Genomic DNA, 21,954 nt, shown 5'->3' with positions numbered 1-21,954 from the left:
TGGTGGCTCTCTTTCCTGCAGTTCTAAAACTGAACTGTCTTGCGAATCCTGGCAATCCTATTTCCTCCTCACCTGCATCCTCACCCACATAACTTAAGGGTCCAGCCCTGTCTCCTTTTGCGCTGCTATTGGCTACTGGCATCTTTATTGATTGACCAAAAACCAATTGGAGACAAGGACCTTTAGCATTTGGATACGCAGATTCCTGATTGAATCAAAACATTAGAACCAGCCTCTAACAACAATCAGCTAGTATGTTTTCCTGAGCAGTCTTATAATTGATACTTTAAATGTCTGTTTGACATTTGGTATATTAGTTTAGTATGACATTTGACATTTGGTATATTTAATGATGAATTTGGTTCACTGTCAGTGATTTATATGCTTTAAAAATAATTTAGAAATAGTTTTCCTCCCATATATCTTCCCCAGTAATTATTGAAGTAAATAAAAGTTGCATGTTAGCGGTTTTAGTTTGATCACTGTTAATAATTATTAAATCCACTTACCAAGTGACCCTTCTGTCATTTTTTTTTTTTTGTAAACATTTTTTTTTTTTTTTTTTTTAAAGACAGGGTCTTGAATCCCGGCTGTTCTGGAACTCAGTTTGTATCCCTCCTAGGTCAACTTTGATTGCTTAGCAATCTTCTGAATGGTGGGAATGAGAAGCTGAGGCTTAGCTGTTAGGTTTTACTGAGTCTGTCTCAGGCCTCCTGGACAGCTTTCCTTTACATTCTGCTTTTTCTTATTTGTAATTTTTTTCTATTTTGTGAAAAGTAGTTTTTCTCTACTCTCTTATCCCTTACGAAGCTACTTAGCAATTTAAGATTTTTTTTGGTTGAGAACTTAAATTTTGTTATCTTTTGTTCTCAGTAAAATATTTTTTTAAAGATTTACTTATTTATTATATATAAGTACACTATAACTGTCTTCAGACACACCAGAAGAGGGCATTACAGATCTTATTACAGATGGTTGTGAGCCACCATGTGGTTTCTGGGAGTTGAACTCAGGACCTCTGGAAGAGCAGTCAGTGCTCTTAACCTCTGAGCCATCTCTCCAGCCCCAGCAAAGTATTTTAAAGTCCATCTCTGCTTTATAGTGCACATCTATTTAAGTAAAAAAGCATAATTTTATATATAACTAAAGTCTAGATTGAGGATTAAATGTTTTCTCAAATTGGGTGGCAATTTTAAATTGTTTTCCATGTATATAATTAACTGATAATTATGGAGATTATTATGTCTTTATTTATATTTCTAGTGGTGATATATGTCAATATTTTTGTGTGTGCTTGAGCACAGGTGAATATATGATTATGTGAACAAGGGTGTGCACATTCCATTAGGCATATGAAAGGCAAAGGACAACTTTAGATATCAGTCTTTGTGCCTTCTGCCATGCTTGAGACAGGGTCTTTCTCTTGCTTTTTTTTTTTTTTTTTTTTTTTTTTTTGTGGTGGTTCTCCACTGTATATACTTGTCTCCTGTCTCTGCCTCCCATTTCACAGAAGAAGTGCTGGTGTTATAGATCCAGTGCACTGTGCCTGACTCTGGGAACTATGACTTTGGTCTCCATAATTGCATATTGAGTGCTTTAACTACTGAGCCCAGCCCATACACTTTAACTTCTGATTGTAATTCAAAGGTCCTGCTTGTCTGTCTATCTGAGGGGGCTACCCTAATATTTTTTGGAGAAAACAAGTGTTTATTATTTACATTTTATATAATTTTTCCAAAATTTTGTGCTGTTAGACATGTGGAATATTGAACCTCACGTCATTATCATTATCATTATACTTTCTATGTTTCAAAATCATTGAACTTTAGTGTTAAATTAACCTTGACTTGAGGCTTTTGTTGCTCTTGCAGAGGACTAAAGTTTGATTCCTTGCAACTGTAGATGGCTCATAGCCATCTGTAAATCTAGTCCTAGGGGATACAGTTCCTTTTATGACCTCAGCAAGCACCAGGCATGCATTCAGAGCACATATATCCATGCAGGCAAATAATTCATACAAACGAAAGAAAGAAAGGAGGGAAAAAAAAAACCCTTGATTCAAACTAATACAAGTTTTCATCTCATAAAGGAGGACATTTAGAGAATAAAAAAAAATTACATGGCTATTTCAGGTATAGATATATGACTTAAAGTATATTTCAGCATTACCTTAGTCCAGTGATCTGTTAGACTCCAGTGACTGTCCTAATCATAATTATGTCAGACTATATGTAGAACAAGCACTACTGATTTATAGATGACAAAGATAAAATGATTAGAATGAATTGGAAGTGAGCTGACTGATGGTCATATTCTCTTCTTTAGAACACACTTTACTAGGTGCTCATACTTGAGAGTGAGAACATCTTTATGCTATGGATAGTTTTGGTAACAAGAATGCTCAATACTTTCTCTTGGAGTAAATGCTTTGTCAACTATCTATCACAGTAGTCTTTGCTAGGCAGTGTATAACATTGTTGCTTTTATTTGAGCTTTTAAAATAATAGTACATTTCAGTACTAACTCCTTGAAGATAATTCTTCCAGTAATAGGATTTTGTGTTCTTTAAACTCTAACTCATTAAACTGTGTTCTAAACTCTTAGAAGTTATTATTCTGGTAGATGACTGATGATATTTGTGACATGCTGGTCTTCTTATTTTATTCTCTTAAGAGTAATTTAGAGTAGCTTAAATTGGAAGGAAATCTAAGTTTCCCATACATGCACTACTGACAGTGAAGTTGCAAGTATGACATGAAGGTAGATTAGTGTGTTTAAGTAACTTCTCTAGAAGTAAAGGGCAGAAGTAAGGTTTACCTTCTGACATTTCACAGATGGTACATTGTTATGCAAATTGAACTTTTTACAAATTAAATACTATTTTAGCTTTATTTAAGACACATTTATCTATTTATTTACTTACTGACTTTTTTGAGATAGGCTTTTCATTTGTAATTCTGGCTGTTCTGGAACTTACTCTGTAAATCAGGTTAGCCTCAAATTCTGAGATCCCCCTACCTCTTCTGGGATTAAAGGTGTACATTGTTACATCTGGCAACAAATTTAATTTTTAAAGTATTTTATGTATGTGAGTGTCTTGCCTACATGTGTGTCTGTGAACCACATGTATGCGCACAGAGATAAGAGGTCATGTTCTAGGGACCCACTTCTGAAATTGAACATACAGGTGGACTGCTATGCCCACCCCATATTTGAGGGTTCTGAATGTTTTTCATTCTTGCATAGCAAGCACTTTAACCACTGAACTACCTTCCCAGTGGAAATATTACTATTAGTATATTGATCTGACATACTCTTATAGAATTTACTGGTGCTAATACATTGTGATTCCCTTAGTGTTTTCTGATATTTGTTTTTTTTTTGTTTTTTGGTTTTTTTTTTCCAGATGGGGTCTCTCCCACATTTCTGAGCTAGACTCAGACTTGCTATATAGTAGTAAGGCAGGCCTTGAATTCCTTATCCTCTTGCTTCCACCTCTCAAATGTTGGGATTACAGGCATGTACCACACCCAGCTCTATTTAGTATTTTCTATATATAAGATTATAGACTCTGCAAATAAAAGTATTATTTTTTCCTTTTTCTATCAGATATTTTTATTTTTTTCTTACTAGTCACACAGGCTAGAACCTTTAGTACAGTGTTGACTATAAGTGGTGATAGTGTACATGCTTGTTTTGGTCATTCATTCATTCATTCATTCATTCATTCATAGGGTTTCTCCGTGTAGCTTGGCTGTCCTGGAACTCCTTTTAAACCAGGTTGTCCTCAATCTCTGCAGAGATCTAACTGCCTCTGCCTCCCAAGTGCTGGGATCAAAGGTGTGCTCTGCTAACATCCTTGTTTTCATTTTTGATCTTAGAGAACAGTCTTTTTTCTTTTTTTTTTTTTTAAGATTTATTTATTTTGTGTATATGAGTACACTGTAGCTGTCTTCAGACACACCAGAAGAGGACATAAGATTCCATTACAGATGGAAATGAGCCACCATGTGGTTGCTGGGAATTAAGCACTGAGCCATCTCTCCAGCTTCTCATATCATGTATTTTCATGTATGCAGTGCTCAGGGAGACCAAAAGAGGGCGTTGGGTCACCTAGAACTGGAGTTGTAGACGATTTTTATCCTCCATGTGCCAGTGCTCTTAACTACTAAGCCATATTTCCCCCTCTGGCCCTGTGGTTTTCTTCTCTAATAATATTGTGTATAACAACAGACTTTCAGCTGTTAAACTAACCTGGAATAAAACATTTAGCAACTGTAATCTGTTTTTGTATGTTTCTGGATTCATTTTTGCTTTATTGAGGATTTTTATAACTATATCAGAGAATATTGATCTGTATAGTTTTATCATGAGGTATTTAGCATCAGAGTAATAATGAGATGTGTCTAATTGCCTAGTTACTTAATGAAGATAAAATAGTTAAAGGTATAACTAATGTTTAAAAGTCTGTTACAGAATGAAAAAGAAACTAGAAATGTCTCCTAGGGCAACAGCAAAGACTGGAGAATAAAGAAAACAGAATTCAATACAGTTAGATTAGGTCACAAAATTTCCCTTTTGAGACCTTTTGCTTATTTTGAGACATTCACGGTAGAGGTGACGAGTCTAACACTTTAGATCCCTGTTGCTTACTTGGCTCCTTTAACTTTTCCTTTTATTTGGGGTACTTAAATTGCTACCTCATATTGTTTATGCTTTTAAGTAACACCTAATTTTAGACTTCCTGTGATGATTTAGACAGTCTTCAGAAAAAGGTGTTGCAAGAAAAAATTGGAAGCATAAGCCTATTAAAATTGTACTAATTGAACTTTGGCAGCTATTAGCTTTGACTCCCCTCCCCCCCACACTTAAATAACATTGAAGGGCTGGCAAGGTGGATCAGTGGTTAAGATCTTCCAATCCTGATTTCAATTCCCAGCAACCACGTGGCAGCTCACAACCATCTATAATGGAATGATGCCCTCTTATGGCATGTAGGTGTACATGCAGATAGAGTGCTCATAAACATAAAAATCGATAAATAATTAAAAAACCATCGGATAATAATGTCTTTTGTGTGTGTATGTACCATGTAACTTCTAGTCATCCTCTGCTTGTCCCCCTATCCTTGGAGCTTAATAAATGTTAATAGATGAAAAAATGAATAATAGAGCTTTAAAATTTTGTCTATTTTTAGTAACATTTAAAGTAGAATGGGGGTTTGTAGAGGAATTTTAATCCAGCAACATGGCTGCTCTGGCTAGGGATAACACACAAAGACCTAACTAAGTTTGTGTGAGCTGGCTAGAATGTAGACATGCCCTTAGTACACATCTTTAATCTCAAACAATGTAGGTAAAGTAAGCTTGTACGAGAAGCCATGTTTTGAAGATTATGTCTAACTTGAGGGCTGTTCAGTTCAGTTTAGTTGGGTTCAGGCAATGCAATGGAGTTCAGATGAGTTCAGCAGCTGAGTTTGGTTGAGTTCAGTTCAAAGCCAGTTTTATTGGGATTGTTTTACAAAGATAGGTTACAGGTGAATACATAACAAGCAAAGAATGAGAAGGAGCCAGAAGATTAGAACAGATTGCCAGAATTAGTTTGAAGCCAAGCAGAGAAATTCAGTCAGAAGCTAATAAGAGAAGTGAGTTTGAATCAGTCAGCTTGGAGAACCAGTTTTTGGCCAGAACAGCCGAGTTTGAACCAGTCATCCGGAGTTCAGAAAGAACTAGAAAGGGTGAGCTTATTTAGCAGAAAGGCTCTGAGACAACAATTAAATTTGTTGAATAAAAGTTACATTGACGGGATATATAGCACGATTGTTAGTTGACTGTATTTAGCATGTTTAAGACTTTGGGTTCAATCTTCAGTAACTCCCCCAAAATGTTTTAGTAAAGAATACAGGTATTCTTAGAATACTAATTCTGTGGATCTAGACATTAGTAACAAGGTTTAATTTTTTTTAATTATTATTATTATTATTTGTAAATAGGATCTTGCTGTGTCCCTGGCTGTCCTGGAACTTGCTATGTAGACCAGCTCACAGATCTATCTACTGCCTCCTAAGTGCTTAAAAGTGTGACTACATAGTCAGCTGGACAAGGTCATATTTTGGTAGTACTATCATAGATATTCCAGGAATTGTGAGGTGTTCCCTCCCCACCCCCTTTCTTTTAGCACAGTTTTGTTTGTGCCTAGGCTCGCCCAAAATTCACTGTATTATTCAGGCTGTCCATAAACTCATGATTCTTCTGTCTTACTCTCCCCAATACTAGAATTACAGATATGTAGTTTCATGGCCTAGGAAAGTATTTGTCTCTCTCTCTCTCTTTTTTTATAATAAGGATTTATTTATTTATTGTATACACTGTAGCTGTCTTCAGACACATCAGAAGGGAGCATCAGATTTCATTAAAAATGGTTGTGAGCCACCATGTGGTTGCTGGGAATTGAACTCAGGACCTCTGGAAGAGCAGTCAGTGCTCTTAAACACTGAGCCATCTCTCCAGCTCCTATTTGTCTCTTTTAAAAATTATTTTATATTTATTTATTTGTACTGTGTATTTTGTTTGCATATATGTGTATGCATACCTGTTGCCTTACAAAGGTCTGAAGAGGGTGTTGGATCCTGCAACTGGTATTATGGAAAATTGTGAGGCATTATATGGGTGCTGTGAATCAAACCTAGGTCCTCTGCAGCCATGCATGTATAACCTCTCTTTTCTTTTTAAAGTAGGCTCTGGCTATATGGATGAGGCTGGCCTATATTTGAGATCTTCCCACCTTAGCCTTCTGTAGCTGTCACTATATATACAATAACAGCATGCCTGGCTTTCCTCTCTCGTTACCACAGAAAATAGTTTCAATTAGATATTATGCAGTTTTTATTATGTGTTGAAATTTGTTCATTTGGAATAATTTTGTTAAATTTGTGATTTAATGTCAGTGTGATTGCAGCAATTAGTTTGGAATATTGTTGAAAATAATACTTAATTCTATATTTTGTCAGTCTAACTCAACATTTTTAAAATGCTGAGGAAATTTTAGGAATTTTTTTTGGTAGATGAATGACAGAGATAAGATAGGAAATTTAGCATTTCCTAAGTTTCAGACATGTTTACATGTTCTCAGCAATATAATGTTTCTTTGATATCTTCAGGTATTGTCATCTGAGCAGAGGCTATATTTGTGTATGTTTTTCTGTGTGCTTTTCTATAAATGGTCGGAACCAGTTACTCCTCTATCCCCTTTCTCCAAGTGCCTCTAGAATCTTGTTGATAGAGATGTCTTCTCTGCCAGGCAGGGTAGTGTAAACTTGGGATCCTATCATTTGGGAGGCTGAAGCAGGGGATTCATGAGCTCAAGGCTAGCCTGACCTACATGAAAGACCCTGTCTCAAAAAACAAATCAACACTAATCATACAAATAAACAAAAACTCCTCTTTTTTTGGAAAAAAAATGGAAAAGATGACAATTTTGCGTATTGCTACAAAATTTTGTTTATTTTAGCAAAGTATTTTTTATTTTATTACAATATTCGTTTAAATTAACACTGTGGACCAAGTTTTCTTCTTCCCCCAACCCCTTTGAGATAGTGTCTCCCTATTAAATACCTCTAATTATCCTGGAACACTCTTTGTTTTTCTCTTTTTCTTTTCTTCTTCTTTTTGTTTGTTTGTTTGAGACAAGGTTTCTCTATATAGCCTTGGCTGTCCTAAAACTTTCTGTGTAGACCAGGTTGGTTTTGATCTCAAGAGATCCCCCCTGCCTCTGCCTCCCATGTGCTGGGATTATAGGTGCACACATTTCTTATTCTATCACTGTATGTTCTTATGTATACACAGAACCCCAAATCAATGGCTTCAGAAAGAAGAGTAGCTTAGTAGGTAGTATTAAACAAGCACAAGGACTTAAGTTTGAACACTCAGCACCTGCATAAACGCAATGTGCTATGTGTCTGGAGTCAAAAACAGGCAGATCTAGGAGTTTGGTGGCTAGGTAGTCTAGCTAAAATGGGTGAACTTCAGGTTCAGTGAGAGATCTGTCTCAATAAGTGTAAAGTACTGGGTAGTAGTGGCACACACCTTTAATCCCAGCACTTGGGAGTTTGAGGCTTACCTGGTCTACAGAGTGAGTTTCAGGACAGCCAGGGCTACACAGAAAAACAGTGTTTAGAAAAAATCGTTAAAAAGACGATTAACTGCAGCCGACTTTCTCCCAGTTCCTTTGTGCACGCTCTGACTTTATTCTCTGTTCCATGTGTAGAACCTCAGTCTGTGCTTGTACTTTGATGGCTTGCTTGTGGCAGTACTTCTCTGGTGGATTATTACTGTCTGTACAATAAACATAACAGCCTCTGTGGTCCCCCCCCCCAAAAAAAAAGAAAAATTGTTAAAAAGAGGGGGGCATAAAGCAATAGAGGCGTATACCTGAGGTCTTCCTCTGATGTCCTTATGGCCACATACATTTCTATGTATAATAGTGCTTCCCCAACACACACACACACACACACAGTGGGGGTAAGGGATTGGGGAATGATGGACCTCTCCATTGGAAGGAACAGCTGTTCAAAATCCTTCAAAATCCCTAGGTTGTCTTTAGCGTCACAGTAGGTTTTATGTTTTGTTATTGTTTTAGAATTGCCAACTGACTTATTAAAATTACTGATTTATTTCAACACCATTTCATGTATCTCATGTTGGCCTTCAACTCTCTAAGTAGAAGATAACTCCTGCCTCCACTCAAATGTTGGGTTTACAGGTTTGGGCCTGTTGTGTCTGGTGTATGTAGTGACAGGAATTGGCTGGGATTTTGTGCATGTAAGGTAAGCAGTCTGCCAATGATGGAGTCACCCATTCTGGCCCAGGCTGGCCTTAAATGCCTGTATTAGACTCCTGAATAGCTGAGATTATAGTGCTATTGTGATGACTTCGGTTGAATTTTAATGCTATCTTTTGAATTATTCCCAGTTTATTTCTAGTTTTAGAAGTATGTTTAGAGTTAGCCTTTGGAATGTTACTGTTTTGTTTTGTTTTTGCTAACATAGCTAATTCATGACGTTGCTTTAGAATTAACTTTTTTCTTTATTAATATTAGACCATTTCTACAGTGAGAGAATATATTTATGTAGTTCTGGAGCTAGAGTATGAGGAGGAAAATTGCCTTTTTTTTTTTTAAGGTGGAGTTTATAAAAGGAAGGCTATACCTTTTTGGAAACAGGTTCACAGGTTCTCATGGAGTACACATTCGAAAATAAGAGAAATTAATCTTTATGTTACTACCATAAGGTTTGGGAAACCTAACTTCACTTGGTTTAAGTAATCAAATGTTTTGTTGTTGTGTTTATAGCTGGAATTGCAGAAGCCATGCAGATGTCAGAATTAGTTGTTAATGATGTAACTCTCATCAGGACCAAGACTCTTGCCAGCTATCCGTTCTGCCTGCTTTGATGCTGATGGCTTCTAAGAAATAAAATATTTTAATAGTTTAAACTGTTAGTGTCATTGGGGGTGCATGCTAAATTTTTGTTTTTCCCATATCATTAAAATGGCTTCTTCCTGGTAGCTTTCACTCTTACCTCATGCTCAGTTCTAACTAAGCACTAGTAAAAATATTTGGCCAGGATAGATTGGATATTGGGCACATCAACCATGATTGTTCTAAAAAGTTCTAAAAGTGGATTTTTTTGTTTTGTTTGAAGCAAGATCTCACAGTGTAGTACTCGATGGTTTGGAACTCACTATGTAGACTAGGCTAGCCTGGTAATTTGTTGGGGTAATCCTCCTGCTTTTACAACCCAAATGCAGTAATCATAGATATGTGCTACCTAGTTTTTGTTTGCTTGTGTTTGTTTTTTGAAGCAGGATTTCTCTATCCTGACTGTTTTCCATGGCTGTCCTGGAAGCTCTGTAGACCAGGCTGGCTTCAAACTCAGACGTCCTCCACCTCTGCCTCCCAGGTGCTGGGTGGGATCAACATCATGCTCAGCTTTGTGTACATGTCTTAATCAGGCTTATCATGCATTGTTTCTCTGGGGGAATATTTTTCCTGTGTTTTAGCACCTCCCAATGTCTTGCCTTTTCCCTCTATCTTGTATACCAGCAAGCATATGGATTTTATATGACTCTAGCTGGTCTTTAAAGTCTAATGTATTGATGTATAGCTAAGGATGACCTTGAATGCCTGATCTTCCTGCATTAACCTCAGGACAGGTGGAATTTGAGAAGTTGTCACTAAGCCTATCTTTGGAGGAAGTTTTTAAAAAGAAATATATTTCTTTAAAGACTTGTATCTAGTGGTGCATGCCTTTAGTCCCAGCCTGGTTTACAGGGAGAGCTCCATCCAGGATAGCCAGGGGTACATGAGAAGTCCGTCTTGTGTATAGATTTTTGTCTGTAATTGCTCACCTTGAATGTAGTTGTTCATAAACTTGGTACTTAGTTTTGTTGTTTTGTATTTTTTTAATATTGGAGTGGTTATACTGAGGTTCAGGAACTCTGGATTGTCCTGCTTTCCCCACCCCCACTTAAATGCTGGAATTGGATGCATATGCCAATGTGCTTGTGTTTAGGTAGTGAAGCTTTTTATTGGTGGCTGTGGGTTTTTTGTTTTGTGTTTGGGGGGACAGAGCCTCTGTACCCAGCTGTCATGGAACTCAGTATGTAGAACAGGCTGGCCTTGAACTCACAGAGTTCTCCTTCCTCTCCTAGTGCTGAAATTATAAAGGCATGCACCATGACTGGCTAGATAGTCAAGATTTTAAGAGTTAGGATAGTAATAAGATGTTATGAAGAGTTTCTTTCACTAATATTTAAGAATTCATTGCAGAAAGCTTTGCTTTATTTTCATTCAGCTCATTTAGATTTTGTAATGTTCAGATTAGGGATCTAGTTCACCATCTGTTTGTCCTGTAATTATGTATAAACATCCTCTGTGGCATTACTATTTATGTGGATATATATATATATATATGTATATATATATATATATATATTCACACACAACCTTACCTGTATTATAAGTTAAGAAGCCCAAACTATTCATCTTTTTTGGATGCATATGTAAATATGTATACATCTATCAGTTCATGTGTAATTTGACTCTATGGTGCCTCCTACCTTTGATATTTGAGAACCAAGATCATGTTTGAGACTGCAATTTGAAAAATGCACATGGAAACTCAAGAGAAATATAGATACAGATGTTGCAGAAACCTGGTGAGTTAGAGACTTTGTGGGCTAATGAAAACAATAGTGTTTTTTGAGGAGCTGAAGTGACACATAACACCGGATACTGGTTTTGGTAAACCACACAAAGTATTGAGCATTTTTCGTCTTCCTTTTTTGGTAGACTTTACCCTTCTCATCTGCTGAGCTTGGTGATTTAGTTGTTGGAACAAGTTTTATGCTATTTGATTTTGGCGAGTCCTAATAATCTTTTGACATCATTAGCTTTAAAGGGTGGTGGATTTTACTGTGTAATGTGGCACTTTGCATTATATTAAGCTTTTTAAACCCAGAAAATTTTCTCTTACATTAAGCCTTATTTGGGAGAAAGGAATCAATATAGTGCTGACAAACTAGCAGTCAAGAATAATAAGGTGCCACCACTTTTTAAGTCAATGCTAGAAGAAACACGACAGGTTTGCTTTTGTTGTTGTCCACTGTTAAACTTTCAGCGGGGCAGTGAACTTTAATTTGGTGTTAGTAGGAAACATAAATATTGTGTAATGAATGCGTTTTTCCCTATTTTGGCGGATCTGACAAATCAAGAAGCCCAAAACAAGACGCGGGCTTAGCGAAAACTACAGTTCCCAGCGGGCCCGGCGCTGGTGGGCCATCACTTCCCCTTTAGCTCCCAGCTGCCCGGGCTAGCCCCGAATCGGTCCTCGCGCGTGCGCAATGGCGTCTGCTTTTTTTTTTTTTTTTTTTTTTTTTTTTTTTGGTTTGGCGGCTGCGGAGCGTGGCGCTAGGGCTAGCAGCCAGCCGTGTGCTGCAGTGTGCAAGAGCAGGGTGTAGGACAAAGGGCGGGTTGCGGGGACCGCGTCACTGGTCAGGGAGCTTCCTGGAGCTTCCTGCCTGTCTTAGAGCACGGTTAGCCCTGGGGTAGTGTGGCCGCAGCAGCTTCTTCATTCGCTGCACACAACAGTTCTTCGCTCACGTCCTCTAGCTCTGCTGTGCCAGTCCGCCCTCCCCTCATACCGGCGCGCGGCACCGCCAGCCCCAGAGCCGAGGGAATGTGACGGCGTCAGCCCCTCAGGTTAGCCTCACCTCGATCGAAGCGTGGGCCCCGCGCCGCTTGCCGCAGTGCCTCGTGTCGCTGCCGCACGTATCAGGCACCGGGTACCGATTTCCGCAAACAGAGGCGCAGGAGCAGCGGCCGCGGCGAGGAGCCATGACTGAGGCGGCGGCGGCCGCGCCTCCTGGCAGCTCGCGGGGGCGGCGAGGCGGGCGCCCCCTGGCGGCGCGCCGGGGCGGAGCGGCCCGCCGCAGCCGCAGCCGGCGGAGGCGCTGCTGTCCCTCCTCCCCGTGTCCCCGGCACTCGCCCGCTCGCTTGCTCGCTCCATTCTCCCTCCGCTTCAGATTAAAGGGGGGGAGGGAAAAGGAGCTCGGCCGCCATTTTCCCAGTGCCGCCGCCGCCACCGCCACCGCTCGCCGCGCCGGCGGGAGAACCAAGCGCCGTAGCAAAGCCGACTCGTCTCGCCGCAGCGGCTTGGGGGGCGGCCGAAGTGCGCTCCCCGGCCGTGAAGAAGCGCCCGGGGTGGCGGCCGGGGTGCGGGCTGCAGACGGCGGCGCTTGTTTGTGCGGGGCGGGGGGGGCAGCTTTACCCTCTGCCCCCGCCCGCCCGCCGGGGCTGCGGTCCCCGGCTGTGGCCAGGCCGGGCCGGAACGGAGGAAGGCCAGAGAAAGGGCCCGAAAGAGAAGAAAAAGCAGCCGCTCCCCGCCGCCGCCTTCCCCTCCCCCTTCGCCTCGCCCCCCCGCCCGGAAAGTCAGGGCGGCTCCGGGCGCCGGGGGGGAGGAGAGCGGCGGGCCGGGCCGGAGCCGCCGCCGTGCGCCCCCGCCCGCTGGTCCTCGGCGCCCAGGCCGGGGGGCTGTTTGCAAACTGCGCCCATTTTGTGGGGCCGAATCCGCCCGGGCTACGCTCCTCCATCACGTGGTAGGTGCTGCTGCTGCTCCTTTCCTCCTCCTCCCGCTGCCCTTTCTCCTTCTCCTCGCTCTCCCTGTGGCTCCCATTTCTCCCTCTCTTTGTTAGTTGTAACTAGAAAGGCAGGGCAGGGGAAGAAAAATCCCCGGAACTTTAAATGGCCTCTCCGGGCTTCCCCGCTGCGGGTCCGGGCTGGGAGTCGCCCCAAGGGCGGGGGTGTGCGGGGGCCCTTCCCCACCAGCTGCCGCCTCGTTCGCTGGGCTTTCCTTTGGCGTTCTATTTAAAAAGGCGGCTTGGAGAACATGGTTTATTTCCGAAAAAAAAAAAAAAAAAAAAGACCAAAAACAAACTCTTGTTCTTGCCTTGAACTTCTCTTGACTGCAAAAGGTCTTTCTTTGCTCAGACACATCTTGCATGTCTGTCTCACGGTTTGTATCACAACTATGATTGTTAACATTTTTTGTTGCTTAAATATTGAGGTCATTTGCGTTTTCGGATTTAGTCTCAGGCAGCCCCCCTTTTTTTCAACTAAAGAGCAAGAGGCATTTATTTGCTTTTAAGTGAGTTGGAATCTTGCTGCTTTTTGGGGGGCCTGTTTTCCGACTGACGGCCTTTGATTCTCAGCAAATAGTTTATAATTGTTTTTCATATTGTAAACAGTCCTACTCCCATGTTTTACCTAGAAATCCTTTTGTTTTCCAATGTTGGAATCCCAATGTGGATTTTTAGAGAAACTCGTTACTTAACTATTGCTTATTGATTGCCTTAGGGGAAAAGGGGTGACATGATGGCGCCACTTTAAATTGCTCTTTCCTCCGCCTGTTTTTTCCTCCTTTATCCTGGAGGTCACTGGAGCATTTTCCGTGACCTATTAATAAAACCGCGCTTGAGGGTGTTAGCTGTACAACTCTTAGGGGTTAGAATTTGGTACCTTAAGGATCGAGAGACCCGAATCCTGCAGTCCCCAAAGTTAAGCGAAATCTCGCTAGTCCTCCAACCTAGCTTCCCTCCCCTCCATTCACAATCCTGGTGTTGCCATATCCTTCGTCACGTGGCTAGCAATCATTGTGGGGTTTTTGTTTGTTTGTTTGTTTTGGGGAGTGTATGTTAATATTTAAATTGTAGCCAAGTAAGTGTCCCTCTGCCCATTGGAGAGATCGCTATGCTGTAGGTTTTTTTTTTCTTTTTTGATACATTTGGAGAACATTTTAAAATAAACGATAAAATTACATAATCCTCGCCTTGCATAATCATGATATAGTTACAGAACTTCTTCTCAAAAGTAGTTTCAAGTAAGGGAAATCGTCACATTAAAATGATTTCTGTTTCTTAGAATGGTCTGTAGTTTATATTTTACACCCCACCTCCGTTTTTGTTTTATTTTTAAGGTCATTTAAAGTACCAGTATTTACAAAAGCATAAAGTGGGCGTGTTTCCCTTCCCCCTCTTCTATGGGCTGTAGTTGGTTTTTTGACTTATACTCTTACCAATTTAGAAATTTTCAATTAACTGCAGCTGTTGTCAATTGAGACTTTTTTTTTTCTTCTAACAGTGGATACTTTTGATGTGTTTCTCTGTTACATTTTTGATAGAGAAGTTTTTAATTCTAATATTCGAAGCATGTTACTTGGTTGCTTAGTATTGTAAATTCAACCTAAAATACTAAAGTACTTTTTTTTCTTTTTTTTTTAAGATAAGTTACTAGTTTCAAAAAGTAAATATGAAATGTAGTTCTTGGGTATGATTGATCTGTTTTCTCCTGTCACATATGTTATCAATGGCTTGGACCATATTCTGTGCTAACAGTTACATCATGTCACGTGATTGGTGCAATGTGATGTGTTGCTCTAAAAATATAGCAAGGTAAAAATGCTCATCCTTTGGAAATTTAAAAAATGTATTGTAAGTATTCGGTAACGACCCTTAGTCCTGGAATTCTGAATTAGATTTCCACTAGGTTTAGCCAACTAAGTGTTCTTTTGACCTTTAGAATATTTGGTGTTATTTGTTAGTGACCTCAGAACTTGAGATAGTTTGACTTTAGCAACCACGTAGATTCTTAAAATCTTTATTCTGATGAAGGTAGTTATTTAAGTGTATGTGAAATAAATAGTTTTTGCACACAATTAAGTCATCAGTTATATACAGATGTTGAGATAAATTGGAAGTTTGGTCTTCCCACCTATAGGAATCTGGAAGTATTAGGTTGCTGCATCTTTCCTGAAAACCTAATCCAGATCATTAGTTCCTGACTTTCAAGTTCAAATAATATTACATTTCCAGAGCAATCTTTGAATTTTTAGATCATTTATTGCCCTATCAAGGAAAATTCCAGAAGCTAGAAAACAATTTGATTTATTTGAACTTATATTAAGGTGAGAAGAATATTTTATTTTTTTCTCCTTCAAATACTCCTAATACCTTTTTTACTCTGGTAATGCTACACTGTAATCAGTGTTTATATTATAACCCCTGGATTTTGACCATATCTAGATTGACTACAGATTTTAATTACTTTTAAAGTGAACAAATTTTAGGTTTGCTGTGGTTTAATATGAGCCATTTTATGTAATCTGCAAACAGGGCTTTTGTGGGTGGTGCTGTTTTCAAATGCATTTTAGTATTGAGTAGTTGTAGTTGTGAGTGACATTGTTTCCTTATTTTAGAAAAAAAATAATTTTTCAAAATGCTCTAAAATATTAATCTATACTGTATAGAGAAAGATTTGGGTTTAAATGGTGTGATTTCCTATTAAGCTTCTTTGGGTGGTTTCCTAGGACTCATTTTTCCCACCACCCCTTTTGGTAAGGCAATTAAGACAAATGAAAGTGACTTTCTAAAAAATTTGCATATGTGTATATCTAATTGGATTGCCTCATGTTCCAAGACCTGTTCATTTCTTGATCTAGATGGAAAGAAGTAGTGTAGATTAAGTATGTGGTATTGATAACTAGCAGTTATCTGGTTATTTCTATGACCCACAATTCTCAATCTATATATAACACTCAAAAGATAGTACTTCCTATCTCTGCCGGCAGCCTTGAAATGCTGAAGCCCTCTACTTACAGTACTTTACTAATTTCTATTGTCTTTTGTTGTTTACCTCAGTTTTTGAGCTTCATTTTGAGAAATGGAAGTACCAAGAAGAGTCTGCACTCTGGTAGTAATTCTTTCTCACAACTTGTAGTGTCTGTAAACTAGTATGGTGCCTATTAGGTTTGAAACTGTGTCTATTCAGGTTGAAAAATTATTCTTCCTAATGATTTTTTTAAAAACTGATAAACAACAAAAGAAATCTTTTTTTTTTAAGGTAAAGGGAAATGATTCAAATCTTGCTTGCACTAGCCAGCAGGCCAGGTGTTGGGGGCATTTTATTTGAAACTTCTGTACTGTATACTCACTCCATAAAAAGAGCAAGGCAAGGACACTAATGTAAAATATCCTTCCTGGTATCAAAACAGCCTAACCCATGAAGGAAGGAGCTTACTTAAAACGAAGAATAGAGTACAAGGACAGGTCGTTTAAAACTAATCAGTGAAGAACATGCTCTGGCATTTGTTTCTGTTTAGTCACAGGTCTGGCTTTTGTATATAGGCTACTGGAAAACCTTAACTAGATAATAGTAGTGATTTACTAAAAAGTTTGGACTTATAAGTCCAATAGATATTTTTTTTCTTTGTTAAGCTTTTTCTAATTTTGGTAGGATAAAGGTGAAGCCAAAAATGTATGGAAACCAACTTCCCCAAATTAGAGAGCATAGCTGGTGAATGAAAAACAAACTTGAGGCCAGTTGGAATGGCACACACCTTTAATCCCAGTATGGGCAGTAGATTTCTGAGTTTGAGGCCTACCTAGTCTATGTAGTAAGTTCTAGGACAGCCAGAGCTACATAGTGAGACCTTTCTTAATAAAGAAAAACAAACTTGAATAGTCTGCAAGAAAAATTTAATGATTGTGTATGAAGATTTTAGTGAACATTACAAACTTATGAACCAAGTGAGGTTTTTTGTTTGTTTGTTTTTTTCTCATGGCTGAAGGGAACATTTTAAGTTTTTTTCCAGATTTTCAAAAATATGTATTTTTATTAGTTGCTTGTATGTGTGTCTACATGTGAGTATGTAAGAGTGAGTGCAGATGCCCAAGGAGGCCTGAGACCAACAGATCCCTGCCGGATATGGGTGCTAGGAACTGTAAGTGCTCTTAATGGCTGAGCTGTCTCTTCTCCCTGTAAACTTTAATCCTCCTTTGGCTACCAAAGTTTTGGCAAATGCTAATTGTTTAATAAAAGTTGCATCTTGTTTGTGGTGCTAAGCTGTAATGCCAACCCTTAGTTTTTCAAAACATGGTCTATTAGGCCTCTAACTTAGTACTGGTAATGTAAGAACCTTGCATCAGCGTCCTGGGTGGTGGGGTTATATGGTGTATGTCAAAATCCCCTACATAAAAATTATTTTCCACAAATCTTTAAGATTTCAAACTAGCTTTATAAAATTTTAGCATTTGAATGATTTCTATCACAGAATTATTTATACAATTATTGGCTCTGAATTTGTAGTTTTTAATTCTAGTTCTAGGATATTGTTTTTAAATTTCTTAAATGATGGAGTCAGGGAATGCAAAGTCAAGCTACGTTTGGTGTCATTTTTGTTACTGTACATTGTTGCTTGAACCAGAAATCTGAACAGAGATTTTATTGTAAATTTAAATATAGTAGATTTTGTTCTTGTTTAGTAAAGGGGTCATGAACTTGATGAGGTCCCTCACCTTTTAGTTTCTTTTATTAAAAAAAAAATACAGCAGTTTAAGATCAGACCTGGTTAAATTCGGTTGGAGGGGAAATGTTGAGGAATAACAAGGTTGAGTAACAATTTTGTTAACGGATACCCAAGTTTTTTTTTATTACTTGCTGTTTGGTCTTTATTGACTAATTTGCATTAGAGGGTGTGAAGGAGAAAGAGATTTATATATATATATATATATATACACACACACACACACACACACACACAGAGAGAGAGAGAGAGAGAGAGAGAGAGAGAGAGAGAAATGTCAAAATAGCTTTGTGTGTGTTTTGTGTGATAAGGAGTCTAGATTAGTAGAATGCTTGCTTAGCACTTGTGAGGTCCTGGTAGGATCTCATGCACGCACTCACAAAGAAAGACTTTAAATATTTGTGCATGTGTATACTTGTACTTTTTGTAGTTGGTAATTTATTCCACAATATCTAGCCTTGGGCTTCTCAATAGAATAAAAGAAGACTATTAGTATTAATTTTTAACATTTCTCTGGTATTGAAAAATATTTTTAATCATTTAGTTTAAAGGAAAAAAGTAGGTTTTGGCAGGATTTCTGGCATTTAACTGTGAATCTTGAAGAACAATTCTTTTTGAATTGGCTTGGGCTCACTCATCAAAGCCACTAGGTTTGTTAGAGATAACAGCTCTTGTGTTTTTGTATCTCAACTTAGACTGGTAAGGAATTTTGAATTCACGATAGGGTAGAAATAGATGAACACTGTTGATAGTTTGATTAAATAATCATCCATTAGAAAAATTACATCTGGGACTAGAGCAATTGATCAGGGGTTAAAAGTATTTCCTGTTTTTGCAGAAGCCTGGAGTTTGGTTCTTAGCATACATGTCATGTGGCCTTAACCACCTATAAGACCAGCTCCAGGGAATCCAGCGCTGCCTTTTGACCTCTGAAAGTGTGCACAAATATTAAAAATTCTCACATTCCTTTCTCTCTCTGTTTCTGTGTCGTATATACAAATTGATCCAAACTTCTTAGAGGACTTTATATTTTCAAATTTTAAGCTATTTTTAAAAAAAATAGAACACTTTTAAAAAATATTTATTTACTTTATGTATATGAGTATTTATTTACTTTATGTATATGTAGCGATCTTCAGACACACCAGAAGAGGGTGTCAGACTCCATTACAGATGTATGTGAGCCACCGTGTGGTTGCTGGCAATTGAACTAGACCTCTAGAAGAGCAGTCAGTGCTCTTAACCCCTGAGCCATCTCTCCAGCCCTAAAATTACAATTTTTAAGTGAAAGGATTGGGTATATGTCTGTGTATCCATGAAAACACTTCTGTTGGGTAAATTCCTAGAAGAACAGTTGCTAGATAACATTTTAAGTTATTGCATTTAAGATTTGGTAGACATTGCCTTCAAAGTATAATAGTTAAAATAGGTCAAAAAATTTCAAAATGGTTGTGGAGCTTATTTCTAATCCCAGCATTTAGGAGACAAAGGCAGGCAGACTTCTTGAGTTCCCAGGTCAACCAGGGCTATATAGTGAAACCTTATCTTAAGCTTTCCAGTCTGGGTACAGGAATTTAGCTATGTGAATGAGTGGAACTTGAGATTGAGGTTTACCTTGTATATCTTGGTAAAGACTTTAGATTGTGTCACCTCATGACCAGACATTTCCATCAACTTTCTCCCTAGTGGATCTGCATCTGATTCATTCTGTGTAAAAGCTGGCATTTGTCTGCTGCACTGTGTTCCTTAGATAATAGATTTAACACCAACCATTCTGTCTATTTAAGAAATGTTTATCCTGAGGAATGATAGGCTGAAATCTGAATTTCTGTTACACTGGCTGCTATTGCCCAGAGTGCCAAAGGAGTACAGATTATGAGGCTAGATTATGATCACTAACTCAACTTGGAAGGATTGAGGCACACTTGCATGACCTTGTAATTTGACGATAGACTTTGAAAGAGTAGAATGGGTAAAGATAGAGGACCGTGGAAGAACCCGGAATTTTCTGTATTCTGGTGAGCAGTGAAGGCAGAGTGTAGAGAGCTTCAGATGCTGAATGCTAAGAGAGCAGATAAAGAATTTGAAATTTATTCTTAGTTTAAGCATCACATAATCAGATTTGATTTTCCTCTTTCTTGCCTTTGATGTAGTTAGATATGGTAGTAGAGGCAAGACTGGAGGCTTGTCAAGACTGGATGGATGGAAGAAGGAAGAGGAGCTGGAGATGATTACTGCTAATTCTTTAATTATCATAGTACACAATGAGGTTCTGAAGTAAAACAGAAGCACTAGAAATGTTTTGAATGTGTTGATCATTCATTCAGTCCACTGAGCACCTTCCCACTTGCTTTAAAAATTTAGAGTATCCTACACTGCTTCAGGATGGAGTTGCTTTTTGACCCACCTATTCAGCCCAAGTGACCGTGGGAAAGCTCAGGGAAAGTGGGATAGGCACATTCCGTCTCCATTGCAGTGCTTTAAGGGTTCTAGAGCCCGTGAGCTGGTTACTCAGTGTCCACATGAAGTACCTGCTCTCAGAATCATTCAGGTTGTCTCCTGTCTTGGAAACTTTTCTTAACCCCTTCAGACAAAACATACAAAACTGTCTTCCCACTTAGTTTGTATCTTATGGCATTAGTGAGACTGTACAATCTTGTAATCTTTTTATGGTTTGATGGTAGTAGACATATGTGGTGTTTCTGTAAGAAGATAAACCACTGATTGACATCATAATTTATATATACAGGGAATAGTTATTGAAGTGTGGAAATTGGTTTTGTTTGAGTTTGATGATGAGACAGTTATTTTTCCCTTTTTTGGTATAGGAATCTTTATGAGCTTTCTTTCTACTTAACACCTATTTCCTCTGTAAAGTCTCCAATGACTACTCTGCTTGTGTCTTCCTTTACTTGTCTTGTTATCCTTTGTGTTTTGATTGATACATGCATTTTAATAAGTACATATCGGGGATAACAGGTCATTGGGTGTTCTCATTGATTTTTCTCTAAAGACTAAAATTAAAGTTTTAATGTTACAGTTAAGACCCTTCTATGTTAAACCTAACCTTGAACTCTGCCTAGTATAATTGTTTGAAGCGGGAGCCTGGGGCTAGAGATGGCTCAGCTGTTAAAAGCACTTCCTGTTGCTTCACAGGACTGGAGCTTGACTCCTACCTAGCACAAGGCTGTTCACAACTGTCTGGAACTTCAACTCCATGGGATCTGGCCTCCTTAGTCCTACAAACTCATAGGCACATCCTTAGTTATATACATGGATAAAAATAATCCTTTAAAAAACTATGAGATTTTGCTTCTGCAACGTAATAGTTGTGTGACCTTCGGCAAATTACTTATCTTGGAACATCAAGTTTTTTTCATTTATAAAATAAGGACCGTAGGACTTACTTAGCAGTGTTTCTTTGAAGATTAAATAAGAATACAGGTAAAAGCTGGCACAGTAAAAGGACATTTAATGTTAAACAGCAATTTAACATTTTGCATTTGTGTGTGTTTTGGGGAAGCACTGTTACATATGTACATGGTATTTAGGTGTGCATGTCCCTGGGTGTAAAAGTCAGATGACTTCTTGTGAAAGTTGGTCTCTCCTTCCACCATTTAGATTCCAGAGATAAACTAAAAAGTCAGGCTTGATAGCAGGCCTGCTGAGCCTTCTCTTTGTCCTTAGTAACCTATTCTCCAGTTAAGATACCCTTAGTAATTATGAAATCTCAGTTAAGAGGCTCAGTTGTTTTAGAAAACTAAACTGTTAAGTGGTTAGATCCACTTTTTAAAAGTTAATTTAAATAGTTTATGTATGAGTACACTGTACTTGTCTTCAGACACACCAGAGGAGGGCATTAGATTTCATTACAGATGGTTGTGAGCCACCAGGTGGTTGCTGGGAATTGAACTCCGGACCTCTGGAAGAGCAGCCAGTAAGTGCTCTTAACCGCTGAGCCATCTCTCCACTCCCAGATCCACTTTTAAGAAATACTTTGTTGCCTTTCTCTAGCACATTCTAAGACTGTACCACAGGTG

At 38.7% G+C, this 21,954-nt stretch overlaps 1 protein-coding gene across 3 annotated transcripts in view; it reads left to right on the top strand.

Moving 5' to 3' along the window:
* KANSL1 (KAT8 regulatory NSL complex subunit 1) overlaps positions 1-21,954 on the top strand; it is a 103,953-nt gene that overhangs the window by 10,429 nt on the left and 71,570 nt on the right. The window contains exon 1 of one of the 3 annotated variants that reach the window (XM_080923684.1): positions 12,657-13,154. The exons of 1 other annotated variant lie outside the window; for it this stretch is intronic. The gene's annotated coding sequence lies outside the window, so the exon portion shown is untranslated. Of the gene's footprint in view, positions 1-12,656; positions 13,155-21,954 lie in introns of those variants that run through there. One more of the 3 variants, XM_080923682.1, reaches the window with a different exon arrangement.

Source organism: Micromys minutus (genome assembly GCF_963924665.1).
Source record: "Micromys minutus genome assembly, chromosome: 10".
In the NCBI taxonomy this organism is placed as follows: Eukaryota; Metazoa; Chordata; class Mammalia; order Rodentia; family Muridae; genus Micromys; species Micromys minutus.
Note: the sequence above shows the minus strand (reverse complement) of the source record. Positions and strands in the feature narration are given on the sequence as shown.